Consider the following 16,116-nt stretch of genomic DNA (forward strand, 5'->3'; position numbering starts at 1 on the left):
GGAGGACTGCTGGCCCCTCCCACCTCCACCAGCAGAGGGTGAATACCTGCTGGTTCCACCACCGCCAGGAGCAGAGGAGCTGGAGCTGCCTCTGCCTCCACCACCGCCAGGAGCAGAGGAGCTGGAGCTGCCTCTGCCTCCACCACTGCCAGGAGCAGAGGAGCTGGAGCTACCTCTGCCTCCACCACCGCCAGGAGCAGAGGAGCTGGAGCTGCCTCTGCCTCCACCACCGCCAGGAGCAGAGGGGCTGGAGCTGCCTCTGCCTCCGCCACCGCCCGGAGCAGAGGAGCAGGAGCTGCCTCTGCTGCCCGTACCTCCGCAGGGAGTACGGTGGCCGGAGCCCCAGAAAGGGGAGCTGCCGGCCACGAAGAAGGGGGAGGAGGTCTGGAGACCACCAACCCCAGCAGCAGTTTCGCTGCCGGAGATCGTGGGGGAGGTCAGGAGACCTGCTCCCACTGCAGCAGTTTCGCTGCCGGAGATCGTGGGGGAGGTCCGGAGACCTGCTCCCACTGCAGCTTCTTCGCTGCCGGCAGTACTGTGGTCGGAGCCCCACCAAAGGGAGCTACCGGCTACAAAGAAGGGGGACGAGGTCTGGAGACCACTTTCCCCAGCAGCAGTTTCGCTGCAGGAGTTCTTGTGGCCGGAGCCCCACAGGAGGGAGCTGCCGGCTACGAAGAAGGGGGAGGTCGGGGGACCACCTGCCCCCGCAGCTTTTTCGCTGCAGGACGGGACCAACAGGCTGTCAGCCGTGCCACTACCGGCAGGGGTGCTGACAGCATGGCCAGCCATGGGCCCACTGGAGCCTCCCTTCCCAGCCCGAGACTTTGTCCTGGACTCCTGGGTTTTTAAGGGGGGAGGTGGCCGTTGAGGCCATGTGTGCTGCGCACAAGGGGGGGTATATGTGGCAATGTGCCCCGCCCCTGTGTGCAATTGTGTGTTATGTGTTGTATGTTGCGTGTGTAAATGTTGGTGTATAGTCATTGGTACACGGGATATAAACGGGTCTGTGTTTCACGTGTATTTAAAAAGTGTATATTTGTATTTAGGCACGGGATTGCACATCACGCACGTGCATTTAAAATATAATGTGTGGCACGGGGTTGCACGTAATGAATTCACGTGCTGGGATTCAATTACTAATTAATTATTCACTTGAATCCCAGCACGTGAATTCATTACGTGCAACCCCGTGCCACACATTATATTTTAAATGCACGTGCGTGATGTGCAATCCCGTGCCTAAATACAAATATACACTTTTTAAATACACGTGAAACACAGACCCGTTTATATCCCGTGTACCAATGACTATACACCAACATTTACACACGCAACATACAACACATAACACACAATTGCACACAGGGGCGGGGCGCATTGCCACAGACCACTATACAATATTCTGCTCATGGTTCTGCAAGGGTTTATTATTTATCAGTTATCAGTTATACAAAAAGGACCACTTTTACTACTAGACTGATTTTTCAGAAAGCACCTGAATAGCAGACATTCTGAAAAATTAAAGCTTTCAAACTATAAAAAATTTTGAGAAGCACTGATATCCTCATAGTCATAGAAACTCAAAATAGGTCAAATTTACAGCACAAGTTAGTTTACCCTTCTGGCAATACCCCAACGCTCCACACTGGTCCACTAGGCTGTACTGCATGACACCTCAGTGATAAACCAGAAGAAAGGGACACACTTGGTGTGCAGCTGTGCAAATGTTTGGACACATGATATCACAGCAGTACAAAGAGAGCATTTAAATTACAAAGAAAACTGACAAAGTGAAAAAAGGGAAGACTATTAGCTAGGTCTAGATGAAGCTGTGGGGTTTTTAAGTAACAGTAACTGGGGTTGAAGTGCTAATATACTATGCTCCATACTGTACCTCTTACAAACAATCCCACACAGTTTATTTGAAACTAAAGTAATTAGGCAATGTGTATTTTATTTACTTTATGCACTGCAAGAAAGTCCCAAAACTACAGCGTTAAGAAAAGTTTTTTGCTTTTTTTTAGCTAAATCAGTTGTGGGCATGCACTCTTCCTGGTTTCACTGGACTTACATACTTCTTTCTCCTTTAAAACATGGCACATCACTTTTTTCAAATAAACAGTGTAAAAACAAACAAGATAATTGTACCATAATACAAAGTGGGAGCAATATTTGCAGGCTTCACACAGATACAGAGAACAGTGTTGTGTGTGGAATAATGTGGTAAGGCTTTATTTTCACAACATACTTGGCAAAGTGGTTTCTTACAATTGGCACCAAGGCCAAGCATATAAATACTTACTTTAAGTCACAAAATCGCAAGTCTTCTGACTTCCACACTGTTACTGAGAGATTCAGCCAATGCCCAATACAAAACTTCTGGATATAGATGAGTCCACATGCAAGTAAAAGAGCTAAAAGCACCCGAAACTCATCAAAGGCACATTAGGTAATCACATGTCGGACATGAGGTTAGGATCATTGATTGTGTGAAAGCAGCATGGGTAGACATATTTGTAAAATGCTTTTGTCATGCAAAGGCCGGGAGTTAACACAGTGCAAAAGCTTTTGCGGTATTTATTCTTAAAAGGAATCAGTCATTCTACCAATTATCCAATTATATTGTAACATACACACACACACACGCACGCACACACACGCACACACGCACACGCACGCACGCACACACACACACACAAAAACACGCGCACACGCGCACACACACACACACACGCACACACACGCACACGCACACATGCACACTTGCACGCACGCACGCACACACACTCATTGTTTGGTTTATTTTATAAGGGAAAATCTAAATTGGAGCTAATTCACAATAGAACTGTAGGCTTTGTGTAGGTTGCTAAAAATATATTTCTTATAAGAATTTCATACTAGATTGTACATTTGCAACCAAATACCTCTAGGGTCCTTGGCAGTCCCAAGACCTAAAACCCTGCTGGATTTTTACAGCGTAGCTCCCAAATGACATATGGATATATGAAGGGGTGTTAACCCTCACTTTTATCATAAATGAGAACAGAAGTTTGCATTCTCGGCTGAAATAGCCAGTATTCCAGATGTATCAGTATGGAGACACAGATCATTGCCACAGTCTTAAACTCTCCAACAGCTCTGCACAACTTCAACCAGAAATATGTTAAAATTAGCACTTCGGTCAATCGACCACATCATATCTCTAAGTTCTATCACATGCAGCTTGGGCCAGATTCAACCAGGCCTTCACTAGACTTCTGGAGTTTGTGGAAGCAAAATTAAACTGCAACACAACTACAGTTGTAATGCTTTTGATTCAATAATAAGTTGTACACTACAAGTCTTCAAGAATAGGTTGTACATTCTCTTAAACCAAAATTATTAACACAATTATGCAAATATATTGTCTTTCTCAGAGCCTTCCTTGTTAATTACAACTAATCTTTGCATAAACTACTGCAGTTGTACTGTTTCCCCAGAACCACGCTGTCTACTAGTTGTAATTTTCCTTTAGAAAAAGTGTAGCTTTCATGGCAAAAATGAATTCTCTGGATTTATTGCAAATTGTGATGTCATAGGAGGATTTCATGCAAATTGTGATGTCATAGGAGGATTTCATAAATCACCACATGGCACACAAAGTGATGTGGAGCTTTACAGATACTAATGACAGATCTAATGATATTTACTTCAATTCTCTTTAACATAATGACCACGATATATAAAATACAGTCGTTGGAAGTAGCTTAGAAATCAGATGTAAAATAATTAACTTGAAATATCTATCTGTTCTGATAACATTTTACTCAGATAGAAAGGTTTGTAAAAAAAAAACACCACACAAAAAAACACACAATACATTTAAATGCATTTTGATTTTGTAATGGAAAGAAAGCATATCATTCCTTCCCTTAAGTATTCAAAACATAATCAAACGTTGTGTAAGGGCATTAAGGCTTTTCCTCGCTCACTCAACCTCTGCAAAATATGGTTTAGGTATCAATCATGTGGGAGTGCTGTGAAGTAATTCAAACTTGACACATAATCTATTTAAGGAGTCTAGTACTCTGCTTCTCTGTAGTCTGGGATGAAGATACATTTTCTGTTTTACAAAGCTTTATAAGTGAACCAATTAACCTTGCATTTATGCAAAGACATGGTTCCAAAAGGCTGAAATGTGATGAACATTATCAAGAGCAACGGCCACTACAGTAAAAAAAAAATATTTTGGTTCTTTACTTTATTAACTTCAGTTCTGGGTATCTCTGTTTGGAGCTGCACAGAAATTAGACAGCAATTGACTGCACAGTAATTGGTTTGGTACCAGGAAGCAAAGACAACTCTATAGAGCTGAATTTTAAATCTGCGAATCCTAAATGAAAAGTATAACAATCTAGCAAATAATCAGTATTAAAAACAGGAAAGGGGTAGTGCAAATATGAAACTGGACTTTAAAATATTCATCTAACTGACTTCAATCATACATGACTAAAATGAATAACTTATTTTAATGAATGCTGTAAACTTCAACAGATCTGAAGTAGTTACATGTCACTCTGCCCTCTACACAGTACAGGTAGTGGACAAAAAAATGGAAACACCTGGGTAAATGAGGGACACCAAATATATTGAAAGCAAGGGCTTCCACACAGGTGCGGCTCGTGCGTTAATTAAGCAAATAACATCCCAGCATGTTTAGGGTCATCTATAAAAATCCTGGACAGGCCTGGTTGCCTATAATTATGGCTAGCATGGCTGCAACAGGAGACCTCAGTGACTTTGAAATAGGGGTGATTGTTGGGGCGCATTTGGCAGGAGCTTCAGTGACCAAGACAGCTCAACTTGCTGATGTTTCACGAGCAATGGTGTCTAAGGTGATGTCGGCATTGAACTCTGAGGGAAAGACATCATCAGCAAAGGGAAAAAGTGGGCTGAAGCGCATACTCCAGGATCGTGATATCCGTGCATTAATTCGAAGTGCAAGGCAAAACAGGCAAGCAACTGCAGATCAATTGACTGCAAATTTCAACCTGGGGTGCGAGCAGCCAGTTTCATCAAAAATGGTCTGCCGGGAACTCCACAGAGCGGGATACCATAGTGGCCCAACGCCCTATTAAGTGACTTTACATTGGTGTTTCCATTTTTTGTCCACTACCTGTACATGCGATGGTTGGACAGCTGTGGGTCATGTAACATATTCTGTTATTAACATTCTTTTGGAAAAATTCTATGAAGTGGTTTACTTAGAAAATGATCTAAACAGCTAAGTTTTGTTTTAACAGCAGGATTAACCTACAACTTCTGAGGAGGGCCCTTGTTGATCTTAACCCACTTGGGCTTTGTCAAAGCTCTCTGATCCACTTCGAGCCAAAACACTTCTACATACCGGTAATTTAAAACCAAAGTGAAATGTTCACTTTTCTGGATATTTGTCTTTTCTAAATACATCACACATATATAACACTCAATACTTCTGCTTTACGGCACTTTTGCGGCAACCCTTGCAATTTGAATTCGCTGTTGAGTTTCTTAGCACAGTGCAGGGCACTTAAACAAGCACATTGCAAATTCAGTGTTCGGCCTGACTCCACCAGGGAGGAGAAGGAGGGGGTTCTGTAATGCTGAAACAAAGCCAGATATAAAACTATTCACAGCAAATTATATTTCATGCTTTTCTTGGAATGTAAAACAAGAGCAGTTGCAGTAATTAGAATTTGTTTAGACATTCATCACATCTACTAGGCATCATAGAAAAGCTTTGCACCATTGACAGTACAACGCAGGAACACATTCCAATTCTAGATCTCTGGTATTCACTTTTTAAATGTGTTGTGCCCAATTTAATTTTAAAATTAATACTTTTTACATATTCAAAAAGCCTGTTACCTCAGAAGACCATGTTGAAAACATCAGCTCCTGTATACAGTGGTCATATTTTGTTGTAAAGTTATATAACATAACATTTGTCAAGAAACACCTATACTGCTAAAGATAGGCAACCCTCTTAAAATGTCTGTTTTTACTAAAACTGACATTCATGATGAGTTTTATACTTTCTGCTTCTGCAGACAAATGCCTAATTCAGCTCACAGAATGACGTAGTGGCAAGCAGGTTTCAAAAGAGCATGGTGTGTAGCTACAATTACCTTTGGTGGAGGCATTAGCAAAAACGTCGTTATATATACAGTAGCCTATGCAGTCTGTATTGCATTTTAACTACAGTATGTTAAAAATAGAAGACAGCCTAAACCAAGCCTGTGTGTGGGAGTGTAATGGTCTGCACATTTTGTTGTTGATGTTACAGATGACCCTGCATACTACGCTTGTAAAGTTATACCCTGTCTGGTGTGTTATTACACTAGCACCAGTATGACTATGATGACTGATTCCAATGGGTAAATTCTGCTTTGCTCTGTCTGATAGACACCAGCAACTGAGACTGTCTGCAGTACTGTATCAGCAATAGTCTCTCTATGCCAAGCCTCAGCAATGCAAAAACATACCCCACCTCAGGTGGGAGGGGAACCCTGTGCATAACATTTATATTGCACCAATCCATCTTCTTACTGGTTGTATTATTACTGTTCTCACTTATCTGAGAATCTGATTGCAGCCAGGCCATTGGAGGGAATCTGAACACATACAGTGATTGGTTATCCAGAAGCATCGCCAACGTTTCACTGTTTTTGAACTACAGTATCTACAAAGAACCAGAAGATTCTCAACAGATGAAAACAACTTGAATACCTATTGTTAAAGCTACTACAAGTTAATACGAAAGAACAGATGGATAATCTTTGCAGATTTAATTGGCCACTTCAAATGTACTCTACAGTAAATCGATTTCAAATGTGCAAAAACAGCCAAGTTTGAATAAAAGTATTAGCAATACAGCCGATTCAGTCCTGATTGGAGTTTTTCAGTATTTCATCCGTTGTGACTGAAACTGTCTTGCGACAGGGAGATGCAGCTTTTATATATAGGGTAGCTATTTGCATTATATATTAATCAGTTATGTGCAGGACAGCCCTTTTACACACAGTCTTGTGTTTCCTGTGCTAGGGAATGGCCTAACCAAGTTTAATCACAACTGGATAAGCTGTTCCCAAGGGGAGAAGAAATATAGATGGGTTGGACAAACTGGATATGTTGCGCTCCTGAAATGTATACCATAATGCTTATCTCCCAGTAACAAGTGAACTGTATCCACAATGGGGCAACAAAAGCTGATTCGACAGGCTTTGATAGGCTGCTAATAGAAGCCACACGAGTGGCAGGAACTTGTGTATCCAGTACTTCCTATGCATTAATGACTGAATTAATGAATGGTCATGTATCTCTCCAAAACAACACCCTGCACTACTGATATTCTATAGCTCGCCATGGTAACCCTGCATCTTATTGACACTGTCATGACCAAGCCAATTTAATAATACGCATAATCACTGTGCAGCTTACTACAGCACAAGATCATGGCCATCTATAAATCCTGTTCCCTTAAAGCTTTGGAGAGGATTTTCTTTGCTGATATCTTTTTATATTTTATTCTGCTATACATACCCTCCCTTAAAAACACACCATAAAACCAGGGATTTGGTACAAAAATACAATACAATAGCTCTGTAAATAATTATATTTGGTACCAAAATAATTATGCTATCACACACTGCTTGAAGACATTTTTAAATAATTTTTAGTGCCACTGTCCTTATAAAAGTTTGCCACGGTATTTTTGTAGATTTACCATGCTTTTCCCATAGCTATACTATACATTTACCATTGTTTACTGTGGTTTGCCATGTTTATTAACATGCTTTACCATATCTTGCTATTCTTTACATTGCTGACCTATGCTTTACCATGCTTTCATTATGTTTTATTACACTGTGCTACGCTTTTACTATGGTAAAACTTTTATTAGGGTGTACACAGTGAGTTCATATTGCACACCACTGGTTTGAAGACATTGAGAAAAACTTATAGTCGAAATATTTGTCATTGATTTTAGTTACTGGTTTAGCTAAAGGTGTGTGTCCAGGTAAGCCGAAAAGGTGTGTCATTTAACCCGCTTTAGCAAAGGCCCTTCTCTGCATTCACTATTCCCTGATAGACAGATGCACACAACATTACTCTTGTAATCCTTTTCACTGCTGGTACTCAGCCATGAATGTGGATTAATCTAGAGCTGAGAAGTCAGGGAGACGGAGCTGAAGGAAACAGATGATCCTTCCCAGTTTCTGCACGCTTCGGACTCAGCTGAAATCTTCAAGGTACCTTCAAGGATCTGAAAGCTCAGCTCAGGATGGTTTAACTCCTTACGTTGAAAAACACAAAGTACAGTAAGCAATTCATATATCTATCAGTGTGAGCTTGCTTGATCCTAGAGACTCTGTCCATTCTCTGTACAGCACAGCACCGATTTGTTTAATTGTGCTCTAAACAGAGCTCTAAACCCTACATCAACAAACTCTGTTTTCAGCCAACAAATCTAAAATAAATAAAATAAAGAAGCCTATAACTGGCTTCTGGTTTTCCCACAGCTGCATTTTACCAGAGAAGTCAGGAAACAACTTATGGGGCATATTACATTAGCAAGTAAATCAAACAAACAACAAAGCAGAATATTGCCTGAAAGAAACATTTGCTAATATAGGGTAAAAGGACAGAAATGAAAAACAGAGAAGTAAATTCATATATATATATATATATATATATATATATATATATATATATATATAAAGATTCTATAAATGCATTATGCTTCTTCAACCCACAGTACAGGAAGATTTTAGCCAATACAAACTCAATCTAGCCTTCTCTCAAAGTATTGGAATTATGTCTTACTCTGCAATTCCCTTCTCAAACAATCAAAGCAGGGGAGTGTGGGTTGATGATGAAGATCCAGGTATTGTACTATGTCTTTCTTGCACATCCGTGGCAAGTTCAAGACACGTGTATTTTGCTGTAAATCGAGGACAATAGGGCAGACTGTCTGCCTGCAAAGAGGATAGCTGTGGTCATGATAACTGGAGACAGCTCCTGCTGGATAGAAGACAGACGTCACCAGCAGAATCAGGCCACAGAATGAAAGGATGCAAACCAGTGAAGAGATATTTTAATTTAGTGTTGATATAGCACTGATGTCAGCTCCTGGCTTTAAATTAACAGTATAGAGCTGAAACTGCCCTGAGCAAACTCAAACTGACACACAAAAATAATAACCCACCAATCAATAGACAGAACATACAGGGGGTTATATGATACAAAACATAAGGCAAGACTGAACAAAGTTAAACAGTGAAAAATATAATAATAAACTAATGAACCCTCTCTGAAGCAGATGAAGGTTTCATGAATTGATATTCATTCAGGGGCTTTACAAAACAGTACTTCACAAAACATTCCTTCAAACAGATCTTGTGAAGAGGGCCCACTGTAATGTATTTAATGGTATTTGATATCTAGTAATCCTTTAAATAGAGTTTTGAAGTTCCGGAGAAGTGACAGCCCCTCACCATATAAATAAAACCCTGTAGTGTAACTCTCCTTGAAACCAACATCCCCTTCCTCCATATCTTCACTTTCTGTCTTTTACAAAACAATAGGCCCTCAGCTAAGTGTGTTTGAGGCCCTGTTTACATGTGTCAAGCACAAACAATTCAACTGTACTCTAGAGATAACGCCTTACAGTGAAAGCAAAAGCGTGTTTTATCTGAGAATGTATGGTTTCTGACTGTTTGGAGTTAGGGATGGATTCCTATAGCTTTGGGTGAGTGATTTGTTGTAATGAGTAACGGACACTACTGACATTTAATTCTTAATAAGTCCATCTTCACAATCCAGACTGAATAAAATCGATTCTTCAGCTTATTCACAGTCCCATTTGACTCCAGCCTACTCAAATTCCTCTCTATGAACTGCCATTCCCACTTGAAAGGTCCCAACAGCTCAGTTCTCTTATACTGTAGGCTTATGGTGAATTACACTGTATAATACATTACTCAAGATCCTTTCAGCCAATCGAGGCACAGATAGTCATTCATTTATTACACAGCAACACCACAAAGCTAATCCACACCATGCAATATAACCACACAGTTATACAAACTAAACACGTTATTATAGCCATGCAGTTATACTACAGCACCAGAAGAAACTTGCATCACAGTTGAATTAGACGTGATTTATGTGCTGTGGTTTAGTTTAAACACAGCACACCTTGGTTTTGTTACTAAAGTTTCATACGTGTTACAAATCAACCCAAGCTTTCAGCATCTGTCGTTCTTAAACCCGCATGAAATAATCAAGCAGCATCACTTAGGGAATGACAACACTTGGCCAGCACCTTCGTGTTTACTAATGCTGGCTGTGTGTTAATATCCCCCCCGGTAACCAGCCGCTGCTGTTACATTATTCCATTGTATCAGCAGAACCTGGAAACACATGCTAACTTTTATAAGGGGTTCTACTCTGACAAAAAAAAAATTTAAAAAAAATTGAAGGATTATCTGTGTCTGATAGGGTTGCGTCCTAGTTTTTAGCCTTACAAGGACATATTTTGATACACCTCTTCTGACTTGTCCTCAGTTAGATTGCTAGATGCCTGTGACTGCAAGGATAAGAATGCAGTGCAAGTTGCCAGGCGGTATTCACCAATAGAACAACATAGCAAGTCTTTATCAAGAGAAAGATCTAAGTGTACACTCTGTATGTCTTCATGACCAGGTTGTGAAAACTACGCCACAATCAAAGACCAAGGGAAAACATTCACTTCCCTGATGACAGTTGAAAATGCTGACTGAAACACAGATAGAGCGTTTCAGATTTTCACATTGTATAAACAATGAGCTGCATACGCGTATACTTATACACAGGGTGGTTAACTCATTACTCATTAGAGTTCACAGATATGGCAAGAGAAAATGCTTCGTAACACAGACACCTGACAGGTAGAAACTGTAAGAAGGGATGAAAGTAAGACTCTGTCAGCTTACAAGAGGACTCAAGAGTCATTCCTGTTTTTGTTTTTGTTTTTTACTGTGAGCTTGATTAGTCACAGTGTAATATGATTACAAACTGAAGTGTGTCTTATTAAGCTCCAGGTAAAATGTGTAATGGATTAAAGTGCTCTGCAATGGAGTTATTTCCATCCCCACATAGGACATGTGGGGTAGTGATAATGGTTGGCCTCTTGTTTATAGCACTACAGCAGTGCTTAATTGTGTATACACTGATTATTATAGTGTTACTACAGATACTATAGGTATTCTAGTTATATTTCAGGACTGAACATTGATACTGGTATACAACTAAAACTATGAGCTAATACCTACATACAGCTTGTACTGAGGGTTTGGGGTTTTCATGTGAACAAGAATTACTAATAATAATAAAACTGTCTTTGTATATTTAGGATTTTTTCGTTCAGTCCCATTTTATTGCTGTGGTGATTCATGCCCATGTGGTGTGCAGAACAGTAAATGAATACTTTATGACAGTCAATGCAAATACCTCACAAATGTAACGTGTGTTATGTCATGCAAATCAAGGTTATGACAATCAACAGCTTTTTAGAAGACTGTGCCTGAGGTACAGTGAGTTCTGAAAGAGTATTTTTTCTTTACTTGAAAGGAAACCATTTTTCTTACTGAAGATGCAGAAAGCAGGACATTCCAAGACGGTGATGCCAGAATGTTATGGCACAGAGAGATGTAATGTTTGGGATGAGTTCAGAAACCTTAGCAAAACACCCTGTGAAGCGTGAAAGTCACTGCACAGCAGCTTAATAAAGTCACTGTAATAATGATACCCCTTTCAAAATAACCAGCCTTCCACTATTTTATATACACTAATTTTTGGGGTTGCAGTTTTTAAATTACAGCTCACAAGACTTGAAGCCAATAGTGGGGCTTTATGCACCCATACAGCTCTGTTAGGGAGACTTTGCATCCTCCATTCAGCTTGTATGGGCAGCAAAAGCTTTTGAGCTAAGTATAGGCCATGACAGAAAGTTGGGTTATAGGAACCATGGGAATCCCAGTTCCCCAATCTATCTCCACGTCCACTGTATTTCACTATTGCGGAAAGACATTTTGGGAAGTCCTACAATACATTAAGGACTATATTTTGACTTTATAGAGCATATCCAAACAAAGGCCAGAGAAATATCTTAAAATTGACTTGCTTACTGAGACCAAATGAACATTCAAAGTGCCTACCTTAAAAATCTCAAAGACTGATCCTCGTACCAGGTAAAATGGCTCCACCGATGACTGAACCATAAACAGTTATGTATTTATTGCAGGAGGCTGATGTTTCCCAACCAAATTAAAATATGAACCTAGTTCAACAAACACATTAATAAGAACACATATAAAAAGCCTTACATATCTTAGAAATATCAGGATTGTAAACCACAAGAGCATTTTAGAAAGCCTTTGCAGATCTGTGAGATCAGTTAGAATGCTGCATACAGGAAAGCAGACCATCTTGAGCTTCCATGAACACGCATTTCCATTTACACAAATGTACAGATGCATATTTACAAATCAGATTTGGACCACAACACTTCTTAGAAATGCAACGTATGACATTATTCCATCATAGTACAAGGTTTAATCTTATATTCAATACTGCAGCCCTGTGATTATAGCCAAATTGCAATAAATGTAATCTGACTGTTATAATGGGTAGATGAATGGGTGCATAGGTTATATTATGCATCCTTCTGCCAAAGACTGTTTACATATCTTATTATCATCTGTTCACCACAGTGCAATAAAATATTTCCACTTGAGCATAACATAAACAAATGGCAGCTTGTTCACCCTTTACTGTACTGTACATAACTGAAATTCCAGCTGCACATTCATATATCCTTAGCAAAAACAGCACATTAGGAGGCTTTATCTTTGTTTGGTTCAGTACTGCCTTTATTAAACAAGCAGACCAAGCATGCCTCCATGCAGTATAATGCACAAGGCATGATGCTATTATCAATCCCAGAATAAACATGTAAAGCGTTACGCAAATGCACAGCATTCTCAGACAATAAATGCATACAGGCTGGTACTTACAGTTACTCAGTTGATTGTTGTGTATTTCCCTTTATGGTTGTTTAGGACCATGAACTGTAGGTGTTTGGTGACAGTTGCAAGATATTGCTCCCCCTTCTATTCCATTGCTGATGGTTAAATAACACCATTGGTACGCAGCACTAGAGCTCCTACACTTCCTCTCTCTCTCTCTCTCTCTCTCTCTCTCTCTCTCTCTCTCTCTCTCTCTCTCTCCAAGGTCAGCAAAAAGATCTGCCTAGCAATCCGAGGCTCCTCCCCCACAACATGCTTGCTTTGGCTCCAGCAGCCAGGCCCTTTCTCTTTCTCTCCCATAAACCAGATTAACCCCCTGACTGCTGGGCAAAAATACAGCAGATTTACCCCTCTGCCTGCTGACACAATGATGCTTAAAGTGTAGGCCAGTTAAACAAAAAACAAGTAGTAAGCCCTGGACGGCACAATCTTTTACTGAGCATAAGCAGCCCTTTTGAAGCCTGTGGATCTCAGTATGTGCTGTAGTGTACCTAGAGATATACTGTAGTGAGATCAATGCAGATTTGCCATAACGGCACTTGGTACAGCTGCTGTGGGAAAGCCACAAGGAAATGGTTTAAAATGCTGCTAGTCACATTTTAAAACGTTTACTTTTTTTGCATTTCCAGAGTGGTTCTGTGTTACCACTCTAGCACACAATTCTCAGTCAAATCCAAAGAAATAACATTCAGGGGGTGGGAAGGGAGGGGGGATTGGACCGAGGGTTTAATTGCAGGGTGGGAGGGGTGGGGTCTTAAATTGGCCAAAATCGTATTTACATGACATTAATAGCAGCCTATATTGAAGCAAGTTAAACAGTGAAGGCAAATTTCCAGTAAGGAGTACAGTGTAATAACTTTCCATGTTTTATTATCTCTCAGACAATTGATCTTAAGTTAACCCCAAGACACTACTTCAAATTTAGCACAGAGGGTAGAACAAGAAAGCATAAATGGAAGCTGTGTTCTAAGCTTAAAAGTGATTTTAGAACAGAAGGTTGGAACTAATTTCATGCCATGGGCTGTTTGCATGTCCAATGAAATTCTGAAGTATTTTCGATATAAAGCAGCGCACCCTGCTGGTCGAAATAAAGAATGAAAAAATATAACAACAAACTGGCAATGTGACCACTTGAAGGTCGTCTGTGTGACAATACTAGTTCAATCTCTACAGTAGAGGGGTCCAGAGTTGGCTGTCCCACTCCTGGTCTTTGTTCCAACCCTGTTTTAAATTGTTTAATTGAACCAATTAAACCTCCATCCAGTCCCTGTAGTTAATTATATAATTTTACCTGTTAAACCTGGAATGGAATTGCCCTCCAGGACTGTGATTGGACCCCCTGCTTTACAGCCTGCCGATCTACATAAACTCACCCCGGTATTCCACAGATATTAAGGTAGATCTATACTTTGCTTTAGCCGATCGAGTTTGCGGTGGATGCAATAATTATAACACAGAAATCTGAAGAAAATTTCAGTTTAAAATGTCAACTTTTAATGTTGTTGCAGGTGGCTTTTGAAGAATCAAAGCTAGGTTGTTTATATTTAGGCTCACGATACTCTTCACTCGAGCCAGGAGATGCAGTCACAATCTGATCCCAGCACGGCAGGGTGCAGCTTTACCTGATGATGGGATTAGTGGGTAGAAATGGGACATCTTTGCTTTTCCGGTACTGAAACAGTGCTCAACACACAATTGGCAGGCTGTGATGGTTTGCTTCCACCAGTGAGGATCTCTAAAAACATTAGCATGACATTACTGACATCTATGATAATGAAGATGTTTCAAGAACAATGACCTTCTCATTATAAACTGCATTGTAGTTGTACATATTGTTGAAATCTTAAGGAGTTCAATAACTTCCTGTAACCCCCATCCCTCATAATCTCCATTGACCTTTGTCTAGCACTACTGATCCAAGATTAAAATTGCAGGGACAGAGTAAAGCAATGGTGTCACAGGGGGAAAACACTCTCTATAATATGCATAACGTAAATTCACCTATGGTCTAATATTGAAAGCCAGGTCATATATTTAACTTTCTCATGGGGATCTGGAGAAAAATGGATAGTATTCGAGTATAACAGAATTTAAATTATACTGTTTATTTATTTATTTATTTTTAAATCACTTGATAGGACATTTGATTTAATGAAGTGCTTGGGTTATGTGTTTTGGGTGGTGGTTGGCAGGGAAGGGGTTAATTCCTATCCCTGCCAAATACATGTGAGAATGCGGCTGTTCCCAAATTGGATAATTGGTGCTAATTGGGAACAGCCACATGATATAAAAAGGGATCTTGAAGTGCCATTAGATGGAGACTATCAGGGTGTGGGGAACAGAGGGAAGGACTGGGTGCAGTGTAAATGGTTGACAGTGAAGTGTTGGGCTATGGGAAAACAGCTTTGCTGTCCCATCTTAGTTTAGGTAAAACATGTGTTTAGTCTAGGTCTTCAAATGGAGACAGGTGTTTGTTGTGTTTCTTTGCTTTGGGTTTGCTCCTGAATAAATATACAGGCACTGCTCTGTTTTATTTCATTCTGTGGTCCAGTGTTTCTCTTTACATCAGAAGACAAATGGAAAAGGTACTGTATGTAGCAAACTTTCCCCAGTTTGTCACAGTGTGTGTTCTTATTGACTGTCCACAAGCCCTGTATTCCAGAATGAAGCCCTATACTGGCTAATTTACTATGTAAATCTAAATTGCTAATATATAGTATCTCTGTCTTACAGTCAAACCATTTAATATCACTTAAAATGGGGGTTGAGCAAAAATAGTGACAATAAGCAGGCTTTATTAAGTGTTCAATAATAACCTGGCAAAAAATAATTAAGAAATGCAAACATGCCAGCTTTGATGTGTATTTTGATAGGTATTGAATGTATTATAATAGTGTTCATTAAAAAAAAAAATAATGTAAACCTAATCTTATATGCTTTTTCCCAAATTGATATTATCATTTTTGCTCAGCCCCTTTCATGTGATAGTAAACGGGTTATAAAGAAATTATCCATATAACTGGCAAGA

At 39.9% G+C, this 16,116-nt stretch overlaps 1 protein-coding gene across 22 annotated transcripts in view; it reads right to left on the bottom strand.

The window, feature by feature from the left end:
- Window positions 1-13,244, bottom strand: part of LOC117415753 (protein-methionine sulfoxide oxidase mical3a-like) — a 103,813-nt gene extending 90,569 nt beyond the window's left edge. For 11 of the 22 annotated variants that reach the window (XM_059027549.1, XM_059027547.1, XM_059027548.1 and 8 more), the window contains exon 1: window positions 13,077-13,242. The gene's annotated coding sequence lies outside the window, so the exon portion shown is untranslated. Of the gene's footprint in view, window positions 1-13,076 lie in introns of all 22 variants that reach the window. The other 11 variants (XM_059027536.1, XM_034922184.2, XM_034922185.2 and 8 more) reach the window with 3 other exon arrangements.
- Window positions 13,245-16,116: the final 2,872 nt, after the last annotated feature.

This window comes from Acipenser ruthenus, chromosome 7 (genome assembly GCF_902713425.1).
Source record: "Acipenser ruthenus chromosome 7, fAciRut3.2 maternal haplotype, whole genome shotgun sequence".
NCBI classification, from domain to species: Eukaryota; Metazoa; Chordata; class Actinopteri; order Acipenseriformes; family Acipenseridae; genus Acipenser; species Acipenser ruthenus.